General features: G+C 42.0%; 1 long non-coding RNA gene across 1 annotated transcript; it reads left to right on the top strand.

Moving 5' to 3' along the window:
- The first annotated feature begins 706 nt into the window (after positions 1-706).
- On the top strand, positions 707-2,267 carry LOC136287774 (uncharacterized). Its single transcript, XR_010720317.1, has 3 exons — positions 707-861; positions 1,413-1,506; positions 2,232-2,267. It is a non-coding gene; the product is annotated as an uncharacterized lncRNA (long non-coding RNA).
- The last annotated feature ends 9,963 nt before the right edge of the window (positions 2,268-12,230 follow it).

Genomic DNA, 12,230 nt, shown 5'->3' with positions numbered 1-12,230 from the left:
TTTCCTACTTTAAACGTGAAAGGAAGGCTGACACGAGCAGAGCCGCTCCTGACAGCAGCACCCCACTGCAAGGGGCCCAAGGGCGGCGCCGCACGCTGACAAGGGATGCGAAGCGGGCTGAGCTCTGCCCCTCATCCTGCCCGGGAGCCGGGGAAGGCGCAGGGCAGCGGGTGAGCCCCTCGCTGCGAGAGCTCCGGTCAGGCGCCGCGGCCCCCGGGAGCCCCTTGGCGGGGCCAAAGTGAAAGTGAAGCGACTCCCGAAATCCTTTTGGGGGTGGCGGCAGAAGCCATGTGACAGCCGGGAAGCAGCCCTGCCGCACGGGGGGCGAGCAACGGGAGGCGGCGGTGTGTGGGGATAATTCGCGAGGGCTGCGGTGCCCCCTCCCCGAGCCGCCTCCCCTCCCGCATCCCGCACCGCCGGCATCTTCCTCAGCAGCCGCACTCGCGCCCGTCCCTGGAGACCGGGCCGGGCCGGGCTGGGCTGGGCTGGGCTGGGCCGGGCCGGGCCGGGCAGGGCGGGCCGCTGCCCCTCCTCCCCTCCCCTCCGCCGCGTCCCCCTCAGGCAGGGCAGGGCAGGGCAGGAGCGCGCCCCGCAGCGCTGCCCCCCGGGAGGAGGGACTTGCCTCCCCAGCACGATCACGGCGGCTTCTTAGGGTGGTCGTCTCTCCACCTCTTTTTTTTTTTTTCCTTTTTTTTTTTCCGTGTAACTATTTTTTTTCCCCCCAATTTCCCTGCTCGCCGCGGCTGTCAGCGCTCTCACCGCTGCCTTTACCACCGCGCTTCCCGGGGCTGCTGGCGCGGCCCTGCCCCGCCGCCCCTTTGTGCCCGGCGCGATGCTGCGGGGGCCCGGGGGCAGCGGCAGGTAAGCGGGGCGGCGGCGAGGGGCTGGCGGGGCACGGCCGGGGCAGGAGGTGCCGGTGAGGAGGGCGCGGAGCCGCCCGCCCCCGGAGCAGCCCGCTTCTCGCCCGCGCCTCCGCGGCCGGCCGGGTTTGTGCCTTCCTTTGTTTTATTTAGGTTGTCTGTAAAAAGTTGTTATCACCGCCACGCAAAAGGACACCCCTTCCCTTCCCCCCATCCTCGGTCGAGACCTCCGGGGTCTCAGACCCTGCCCGCATTGGCCATTGCTTTGGGTCTCCCTGTTACTGCCGCGTATTAAACCTGTCTCCAGCTGCGAATCATCCCTCTCTCCAGCCTACTTACCCCGCTGCCCCCCGGAGTCCCTCACTCCAACTTTTCTGCCTGTTTTGATTTTATTTCCTCACCCCGTCTCTCCTTGGTTTCTAAAGGACTCCCCTCCAACCTGTCTGTAGGTATGTTTGTGTAACCAGACACTGAGAGTAGCTGTCTGCCGAGGAATTAGCTCGGCAACCCCCAAAGCTTAGTTTGCATTCAATAGAGGTGTTTGTTTTTCAGGTTTAAATCTCCAGACGGGTTGGAGAAGTCGCCGAAAAGGAACCACTTCGCAAATTTTGTTTCCTCCCTTGAAATCCCACTGGACGTGGAGCAGGTGGGGGATCGGGAGAGGAAACTTTTGGGGTGGAAAGGGGTGGTGGGATGGAGAGTGATCAGGGGCTGAGTGGTGTGGGAAGGTGGGGGAAAGCGCTTTAAACTTGGGAGAGTGGAGCTGCACTTTCCCCCTTCCCCTCCTCAGCGGAGGATAGCTCAAGGCTCTTGCTCTCGTTCGTTAAAAATAAATACTACAGAAGTTGGCAAATTTTGTAGTTTTAGAGAAGTGGATTCTCTCCAGGATTAACGTAAAAAATGTTGATGTTTGAGGAACTGCTCTTGCTCAACCCGTAAATAAAGTGGAGATGTTGACAGTTTGTCTAGCCTCTGGTAAATGAGAACAAAAAATATTTCATTTCTTGAAGGGCATCAATAATTGTGAGGGTGGGAGGGAGAGGAAGGAGTTTAACTATTAACCTTTATCTGGGCTCGTAAATGAGTTGAAACTCGTGTTTCTGAAGCTTCTTTCATGCATTTGCTTTCCTGTTTCTCCCTCCTCTTCTTTCCTTGAGATGGTGAAAGGTAAATTAAAATAATGATGCTTGCATTAATTGGACAAGCAGGCGATTTTATGGCTCACCAGTAAAAAATAAATGCCACGGGAAAGTTGCTGTTTGCAGTGCAAGTGGTGGGAAAGTGGTCTGGAGGGGGGGGGGGTGCGGCAGAGAAGCGTGGCTGGCTGCTGCTTGTGCTCTTAATTTAGGGGGTTTGGATTTGTGTTTCCAGATCTTCAGTTGAGGACGGCGAAGGACAGTTTGTGGAAGGTAAGAGAGCCTCTTCCCCAGAACTTATATCCTGCCCACGTGTGCTGTGAGTTACCTGGGTGTTTGCTCAGGCCCGCCGAGCCAGCACACTCGTGCTGGGAAGTGATAAACAGGAGACTGCCGAGTTGTTGCTGGACACGGTGCGCGTACTGGGAAGCACAGGATTTTTTAGCAAAGAGATTAGCTGCCTTTACACACTGAGATGCTTGTTAAGCTAATCAATTCCTCCCCTCCAAAAAACGGGATAGCCTTTCTTTTCTTAATCAGGACATAGCTTAGGAAAACAGCAGATGAAGAGTACAACGAAAAAGTTTCTGGTCTTACTTTTTTTCTGCAGTGGAAGTAGTATGCCTAACTTAACATGTAGGTTGTTTCTGTCGAAGATATTAGTATTTATTTTGGTATGAATTGGGGATAAAATTATCCTGGTATCTTCTTAATTCTTAATGCATCTTTTCTAGATGTGGTGTTATTTTGTGGCATGGTTCTTGCCAGAAGTTAAATAAAGTTACTCTTACTAGTCTTGAAGACAAACTGTGTCCAGCCACCAGAGGTTTTCTCTTTCCTACAGGCTTAATGAAGTGAAAGCAAGAGATCCTGTGGAGGAGGCAAGGGTGGGAGAGATATGGGATGATAAAATTTGGCAGAGCAAGTGATTGAGTGCGGTGTCTTTGTTAGTTTGTCAGCATCACAGTTACAAGTAAAATATGCTTGTAAAATGCAAATTCAAGTAATTTTAAATGAAAATTGAAAAAATGCTTTTTCCCTCTTTTTTTTTCCTAGTAAGAACAGAGTCTTTCACTTATTTGTCATTGTTTTGTTGTTCTCTTGTCTAGGAATCAAAAATACAAAGACTGAGTAATACTGTTTATTCTCATGAATTACTGTAGTAATCTGTACAGCATACTTAGTTTGTACAGAGTTCCTTGTCTCCCCCCTAAAATGAGTCCTTGTCAGCAACAAGTGTGTTGATATACGCATCTGAAGGACCTGGGCATGATGCCAGCTCAAGCAATTTAAATGACATAGTGAATAGTGTCTCTACTGTCCTTATCACACAGTAGTTGTCTTTAATAAACTCAATGACTTCCAAGTGATAATCATGGATGACAAATTAAGTGGAGTCCTAGCTCTCGTATTCCGATGAACTCTCTTTTGCACCAATTGGTAAATATGAAATGCTAGTGTAAAATATACCTCTCTCCTCTAAATATGGGATTTCTTTAAGACAAGTAAGGGCCAAATAGATTATCTGAAAGTATTTTTAAACCTGAAGTGTTCTTATGAATTCTACTGCTAGCAGTATAATTTTAAAAAAGTTTTTCTGTAGTAATAAATGTATGTGGGACACTGCATCCTTCAAATGAATCTTTATCAAACACTTCAAAAGAGGAAACAATTTTACATAAACTAGATAAGCCAGTATAGCAAGTATAACAAATTAAAACACTCTGTAACTCTTGTAAAGCATTTAGGATGGAAGTGAAAAAGATAATTCCATCAATTTCAGTTTGAAATAAGTAACCTTTAAAGATCAGCAAATAGAATTTCAGAAATACGCACACTGATAAACAGCTGTTCCACAATGGGAATTTTAAAGCTCTCTGGTAATCATACCAACTTTTCCCCTTGTCAAATTAAAAGATTACAGCATAATATGTAACTACATAAGAAACAGCAGAGTGTTTGTCTTGTAGCAGAGTGGTACAATTGGCAGTTTAACTGCAAATTGCATGTATCATTGCTTAGTTTATGACTTTTTTTTTTTAAAGGTTTAATCCTAAAAATATCCATGCTGGATCTCATTTTCTGGATTTTCAAACCTGCTAGACCTTGCCAATAGCTGTAGAAATGCTTATGTTCTCAGCAGCTGTTAAGAGTTTGCTAAAGCACCTAATGATAACAAGTTTTAAATCTTGCGACTGTGATGGAAATACAATGCTGTGTGTTCAACTCATTAGTCTGGAAATGTTCTTCTTAACGGTCAAGATAGTGTTTTTGAAAATTAATACATGAACGTGAATTGTTATCACATATTTTGTTTCTTGTGGCTTCATTTGCAAAATTGATTCCTTTGAGACTAATGAAAGATAACAAGATATTACCTATGTCTTAAAAGTAACAATAACTAATAGTACTTTCCTAAAAGCCTTGTACAAATGAAGAAGTCTGACAGATTTTTTTTTTAACTTTGTGTCTCAAATCATATCACAGTTGCACCAAAACTTATTAGTGTTAGCTTCTGTAAAAGTGAATGACCCAACCTGAGGTAGTAATGAAATATTACCATGAAAAACCTGTGGCCCTATTCATTAAAACTAAATACTTGTTGGTTCCAAGTAATATTTGAAAAGATACTATACCTCCACGTCATCAGGTATTCCCAGAAATACTTTTTAATTGAGTTGATAGGTCACTCCTCTTTTTGGATGCTCTGAAATTACGATAGTGGCTTTCTGATACTCAGGATATGAAGTTAAAAGTGATCTTCATTGTTAAGAACTATAACTTACTACCTTTTTTTCCCTGCAGCCGTCCTCAAACCTGATAGCTTTGGCCCCATGTTCCACTTTTCTTTTTACTTTGAAGGCTGGGCAGAAGTCTTGTCAGGGTCTGCAGCTGGTCTAGGGCTGGGTGTCCATTCTTGAAACCATATGGGTGTTACTCTTCCAGAAGTGTTGTCACCATTCCCAATTCCACTTTTTTTATTAAACCCAGTGCTAAGGATTTCTTCATTAATAATGTATCACAGTGGAAACCACACGCTAAGCATCATGTACTTGAAAAATTACAAGCCTCAAAGAGTTGGGTTTTTCTGGGTGGGGTTTTTGCTTTTTGGTTTGGTTTTTGTTTTTGTTTTTTGGTGGTTGGTTTGGATTTGTTTGGGTATTTTTGCGAAAACTAGGCACATTAAATGCACAGAAAAAGTGTTCAGGTTTAGAAAGCTTTGCAAATGTAGCACAAATGCTTTGCATCTGAAACATTTCTCTATAAAATATCTTTGTCTTTTACAGTCTCTTTTTTGCCATGTTCATTACTTAAGACCTGATATTACCAGCTTGTATAATAAGCAGTCTTACTACTGTGAGGAATGCCGCTGAAGTGATTGTAATAATTTTTGGTAAAGCAGTGCCCTATGTTTGCAGAACGGACTAGCCCTTGTCTTTTAAGCTCTGCAGGAAAGGGAATTGTCTTCGAAGTATTTTCTGTAAAGTGCCTGGCATGTCTGTATATGCCAAAAATGGTAAATAATAACAAACAGTAGTCGACAATTTATGCAGACTTCTTTTTTAAAATTATTATGATGATTTTGGAATTCGCCTATGGGGTGCTTTCTAGCAGAAAGAAAAATGCCAGAGTGGCTTCCAGCTGGGGCAAGATGTGCTGTGATGGCAAGAGAAGCTATTAATTCGAATAGAACACACAATTAATCGATAGTATCTTCTGTGAAGCTGTCAGGCCAAAACATCAACTGGCGTAAATCAGTGAATCTCCTGAACTGAAGTCTACAGAGGCACGACTGACTTATGCCAGATGATGTGAGTGTCCTTTTTGGCTTTAACAGTTTTCCTTTAATCTTCCTGCTGCTTAAACTTTTACTATGATCTGCCCACATTCCAGAAGCATGGAAGGATGATGGGATAATGTTTCCATACTTTCCTCCTCCTTTTAAGCCTTTGGAGGCTTTTCTTTTGCGTGATGGTGTATGCTTCATTAGTTATATATGCTCTAGTGTCCTCTTCAAGCCAGTGAAGCTGGTGAAGATAGCTGCCCTTCTCAAAATCACACCTGTAATTATATTCTGAAAAACTCCAGTCCTGTCTAGCTTGCCAGATGCAAGTGTGTTGCAAATAGCATCCAGATCATGGTGTATTTGTAATTAAAGGTTTCTGATACTGTTGTTAGTAATCCTCTTATTAACAATTTGTGTGACATGAAGAAGTTTTAAAACCTTGCCCCCTGCATCTACTTCCTAGAATAATTTTATTTTGTCTGCTAAGGGTTGTAATAGCTTTAGTTACTCAGCTGCATCATCAGTACAAAATAATTGAAAATGCTGAGTTTGTCCTGTGTGGTGGGATGACTCCCATGATACTTGCGCAGTAAAGAGGAGAAATAAATATTTTTTCTCTTTCTTACAAGCCAGTATTCTTGAAAACAGTGTTAGTAAACTAATTCTTGTTAGACATGGGAAATCTTTTTGATTAGAGATAGAAAACCTGATTGATTTTCAAATGTTCAAGTTAAATCTTATTTCCCATTGAAGTATAATACCATTTTTATAATTTCAGCATAAATTTTTTTAACAAAACTTGCTTTGTTAAGTAATGTAGAACAGCAATGAAGTTTCTTAGATGCCTGCCCAGAATTGATGGTTTTGAAGAAGGATTTGAGTCACTTGTGAGTGTGTGTGAGATTTGAAACAACAGAGAAATCATAAATTATAAAACACAGGGACACAGGCATGTTCTGAGGAGAATAGTATGAACTGCCTAACCATACATTTTTTTTCTCAAACTTTTTGCCCCATGTCCAGTTTTTCCTGATCTTTATAAAGTAATAATATCTTTACTGAAAAAGGAAGTAATAAGGAAAATGTTGTGCCCAGATGCTGTACTGCAGAAGGGGATACAGAAATGTCTGTAGAGTCTGATAGAGAGTGGATTCTGCAAGTGGAAATGACCATACTCCTTTTCCTTTGAACTGGCTGGAAAGTTACTTTCCTCTTTCCACTTGTCAGTTCTTCCAGAGCAATAAAGGACCACAGTAACCAAACCTTTCACCAACATTTTATGAAAGCAGAAAATATATGTAATTACAACATTTCAAGTGACTCAATAGAGATATGTAGAAAACCAATAATGTATGCAATGATTTTAGTTTTTTTACAGGCACTCGTACGTCTATTTTCTTTTTGTTTGTATTTAGGAGAAACTTTGGATGGAAATGGGGCTGGAGAAGGGCAAGAGTCGATGCCAAAAAAGTAAAGCACATTTCAGAACGTGGCTTGCTTTTTTTTTTCTATTGGTGACGCTGTCTTTGCAGAAAGTGAAAACATTCCAGTGAAACTCTAAACTGGACTGAAAAGCTGTAAGAGTGAGCCATTTTCAAAAATGTGCCTCTTCAGTATACTTCCATCTTGTATAAGAAGACACGTTTTCACTATTGTACTGTCAGAAACCCTTTGCTGGTCTGAAATTAGTCCTAGTGGGACATCAGCTCCAGCTGAGATCTGACAGTTCATAGCAGCTGAGTATCTGATAGAATTCTAAGTTAAGAACGTGATCCTGCTAAGGTCATATTGTTAGATTTCATAGGTAACAAGTTACAGGAAGGAAAACAAACTTCTAAACACTTACACTAGAATTCCTTAAAAATGTGAATTTATAAGGTGCTTTCATATGAGAGGGAGGTCCTGTTATTTCACAGGTTTTAGTGACTTTCTTAAACTTCTGTATGGTAATTACAAACTGCAGCTGGTGACAAAGAATCAAATGCTGTACACTTGCATCATAGATTGTTATATCTAAAGATGTTTTTAGGGTTGCAATACTTCACTGGCATTTAATCTACAGCTGAAATAAAGTAATTTTTCAGTTCAGATTTCTGTTACATATTTTCAAGGGTTTTTTTTTCCCTCCACCTTTTTAATAAAATTACAGAAGTGTATAAAAGACAAGAGGTGGGTGTTGCGATTTAGAGAAAGTAAAAAAAGAAAATAATTTTCTAAGTGAAGATCAATAATGCTAGAAATGATTGGTTTTGTATGAGCCTTTTTCCTAGAGAGCAAAATACCCCCCGAAATGTTTTTCTTCTTTCCAAAGTTTTATAAGTATTTTAAAGCAGTGGAAGAACTTTATATATTGTGTATTGCTTTCAGTAAGGATTTGCTTTTAGTAAGGATTTTTTTTAGGCTAGATCTCTGAGGATTTTGTATACCAACGTAAATGGTTCTATAATTCTGTTTTAACAACAGACCCCTTCCGGCCACTCGCAAAAAGTCTGCGTGGTGCTAACTCATGTAAGGTTTTGTTTATAAGTAATTTGAGTAAAATAATGGACATGCTACATTGGATAGCAGAACACCGAAAAGTTTGTGGATCGGGAGTTCAATCCTTCCAGCCTCACTCTGCAGTTGGTTTTGGGCAAGTTAAGTGTCCAGTTATATGAATCTGCAGCGGGAGGGGAACACATGGGACAGTTCAGACAGAAAAAAGTTGTTTGTGTGGGAGTGTTTGCAGGATCAGAGCATTGTACTGTAAGTTGGCTCTCATGATTTCAAAATGAAAGCATTTAGGAGCTTAAAACTAGTTACTCTTAATTTAAATACACATTGACAGACTCCTGAAGTCTCCTAAGTGCTTTTCTGCTGTAACTTTGTATGCCAAATTATCTATTTGAGAATGAAATAATCTATCACAGCAAAATTTTTTTTAAAATCTGATCAAAGCAATTGTTAGAAATTATGCTATTTGATAAGATCATCTGCTGAAAATAAAGGGGGAAATGAGATCTGACAGAGGTAAAACCAGGTAAATAGCTTTCAGCTCTGCTTTTGTTATTCAGGAAGAAAGAGAAACAATAGGTGCTGTTTAGAGTCAGGAGCTGCCCTTCTAACCTCTGTTGCTCTTAAAATGCCTGAAGGTTATTGCATGGTTCATGGTGGCTTTTATGTTTGCAGTTCAACTTTTAATTTTCTAACAAAAGAAGATGTGGCACCGGCCTGCTGATAAACACTGTACAGAACAATCAGAGAAAAGCATGGAAAAATTCCCTCACGCTTTTTTCTTCCATTCCAGTTTCTGAAGTATACTAGCCTCTTTAACAGAAGAAGAGCACTTCTTATGTTAAGCTGTCTAAGCTGGCGACTGATTTTTTAGAAGTAGGGACATTATGAGGATGGGATGTGCTTTTGCATTCAATAACCCCAACCCCAACAGATGATTTGTAACATGCTCTAATGGGAAGTGATCTGAACATCCTCAGGGGCTGAATGTATTTCAATAAGATTTTTAACTATTGTTACACTGGTAAAACAGAGCCGAGTTTGCCTGAAATCCAGCGTCAAAACTCCAGCTGCCTGACCCAGGAGTGTTCCCACTGAGTGAGAGAAGAACCCTTTCTGTGCGAGCTGTTAAAGCAGTGCACAGTGTAAGTAATACAGAGAAACTTCAGTCAGTGCTCTGGCCCTGTCCTTACAAGAGCTGCCTTGAATGTGTTGGCCTGATCATTGCCGCTGTTTGGAATACCGTGCTTGCTGTGATGCTTTGTACTCGGATACCAGTGTGATCAGAGGAGAGAAGGGGTCAACTTCTGAAGGTATTGTTTTCAAGCACAGCTGAAAGTAATGGAATGTAACAGATTTAGGAATGTACACCTGTGAGTATATAATAAGAGAGTATCTGTTTGTGTATTTTCACCGCTGACATTCAGATCAAAGGTCCCCTAGGTGGTGGTGGTGTAAGAAAAAGGGAAAGGGGCCACATGTCCTGGCAACTCTGACCTGTCGTCCTGTTTGTTGTTTGCAAGTTTTCACTAGAAAATCAGTCATGAGTCTGTGTCGGTAAGGTGACTTACTTTCAGTTACTACATACGAATATGCAGTTCAAAAAACTGGCAACGATTAGAAGAAAAAATACTGTTAGCAAGTGCTGCCACTTAAATACCAAAACTAATGTCCAGTCTTGCATTGAATTGCACTGGGATATTGTCACAAGTCTTTAAAAAAAACCCATTGTGTTTTGGGGCAGAGACCTCCGGATGACCGATGCCAAAAAGGCTGACAAGTAAACTGAGAAACATCTTTAAGCCTTTACAGATACATACCAGCTAAAACAAAAAGCCGAGGAGGCATCTGTCTCTTGCCCTTTAGCTTGCTTAAAGCTAAAGGAAATCTATCCCAAATGGAGGAGAATCCTCCATGCCCTGGAAGATGTTTAATAAATCATCAATTTCATCCTTCTCATTAAATGGCTTTTCTTTTCTCACATGGACAAATTAAAAAGATGATTACACCTGGGAGAAACAATGACACCTGTTAAATCTTCCTCTGTTGCTGAGCATGGTTAAAAAAAATAGATTTAGTTTTAGATATGCAGAATAAGTAGAGTTATGCTTGGTTTCTTTTTATGTGGGTTGTCTGGTTGTGTGCTGGTATGTATTTGTGTCATAATAATGTATATTATTGCTCCTGGCAGTAATTCTCGTCTTCTTTACCTGAACTTGCTGAAAAATTAGCTTTTTAAAAAATTTATTTAGGTAGAGAGACTTCTACCATCAATTTTTCACTTGCTTCTATGACACATCTGACTTACATGTATAACAAAGGTGCTTTACATGAGAGTCCTGATGTTATTTTTTCATGTTGCTTCAGTGCTGGCACCTTGCTAGCTGCGGGGAATTTTGGGCAGAATTTTGCATTGACTCAAGGAAGCCAGCAGCTGCACTGTTAGACTTCTGCATGGAAATCTGAATGTAGATATGGCATGAAGGAAACTGCTTATGATTTGGGGTGCATGTTTGGTAAGAAGAAGTAAGCCAGGGGCGTTGGGTAACTGTGGTAATCTAGAGCTTAGTTTTGTGTCTGTTTTTAATGTGCACAAGACCTCTTGCAATCATTTTTTAACATGTTGTGGAAAGTTACCAGTGCTTTGAGGATACACATCTTCCTCTTTCCTGGTGGGCTCTGCAGCTCCAGTTTGCTCTGGATGAATTCCTGGGGCACATGGTTTGCTTTCTGAACTCAGGCCTGGGAAATCTGTACCTTACATAATATATAAATGTATAAATGAAAAAGAGGGTTGTTTAGACAGTTTGATTTAAGATATTATTTCTGAGATTGAGATTGAGTCCTTATTTTGCTTTACCCAGATTTAGTCCACAAAAAATCACAATCTGGGTATAATTTGCAAATGTTTTCTTTAGTTGCAAAGTTTTCACAGTGTGTTCTCCCAGTCGAAGGGTGGGGAAAATATGCAAGAAGGCCTGTGACAGAATTTTGCACAGCCCTTGGCCACATGGTTTTGTTTTATTTTTGTTTTCTGTTGGCAGGCACTAAAGGGGGTGTTAATTCGTGGCCTGCTAATTTTGCTTAGGAGGTCTATTCAGCCAGCAGCACAAAAAAAGGGTTGCCAGCCTTGCTGTTGCCTGTGGCAGCTGTGGCGCAAGAGCAGCAAGTGCTGCCCCGATCACAAGGCTGGACTATGGTAGTTCACTCGCAGCAAAGCCTTCAGCCCAGCTCCTCCTTTGCTTGCCCACTGCATCTTTGGAGAGCAGCAGTGTGCCCACTTGTCAGCTGGTGGTACTGTATCCTTGCTGTGTCACCCCTCTGGATTTTTGGGTTCTCAAGCTATGTGAAGTGGTGAGTTAACTTTAAGGTGGTCGTTCTGCTGTGTGCAGTTCAAAGCTACATGGTGGGACCTAGTTACCTTAAAGATTGCTTCCTGAAGCTTCAGCTTGAAGAATGCTTGCCTTCAGATGTAACCCCTTTAATTTTACCACCATTATATTGACTGTGGGGAGAGGTGGTGAGATGTTTACCTCCTGGACCCTACCCCAGGCCTTCAGTTGTATCTTTGGTCTGTCTTCACCCATTTGGCTAAAGTGGCATTATTCCAGAAGGTGTAGGTCCACAACAGTTTGAACTCGGTCTTTCCTTGCAGTTCCTGCCTTCTCCCTTACTCTAGAGCTGGCTCACAGCTGATCCTGTACAAGCCACCATACAGATCCCAACCTGCAGACTAAACCACAAAAAATCAAGAAGCTTTCTGCAGGGTTATCTCCTCAAACTGGCTTTTCACAGCAGTGGACCAGTTCTGCCACCAGCAGCAAAGATGTGGTGGTGGGAGCAGAGAGCCTGGGTAAGGGGGAATGATAGCACAGCCCTAGCACCAACACGATTCAGTTGCCTTTTAAGTATTGTGAAAATGCAGCTCCTTCCTACCACTGCAGTTATTTCTCA

The sequence above is a fragment of the Chamaea fasciata genome, unplaced genomic scaffold (assembly GCF_029207755.1).
Source record: "Chamaea fasciata isolate MVZ Bird 193981 ecotype frontalis unplaced genomic scaffold, bChaFas1.0.hap1 SCAF_3, whole genome shotgun sequence".
Classification (NCBI taxonomy): domain Eukaryota; kingdom Metazoa; phylum Chordata; class Aves; order Passeriformes; family Sylviidae; genus Chamaea; species Chamaea fasciata.
This window is presented reverse-complemented; position numbering and strand designations above follow the sequence as displayed.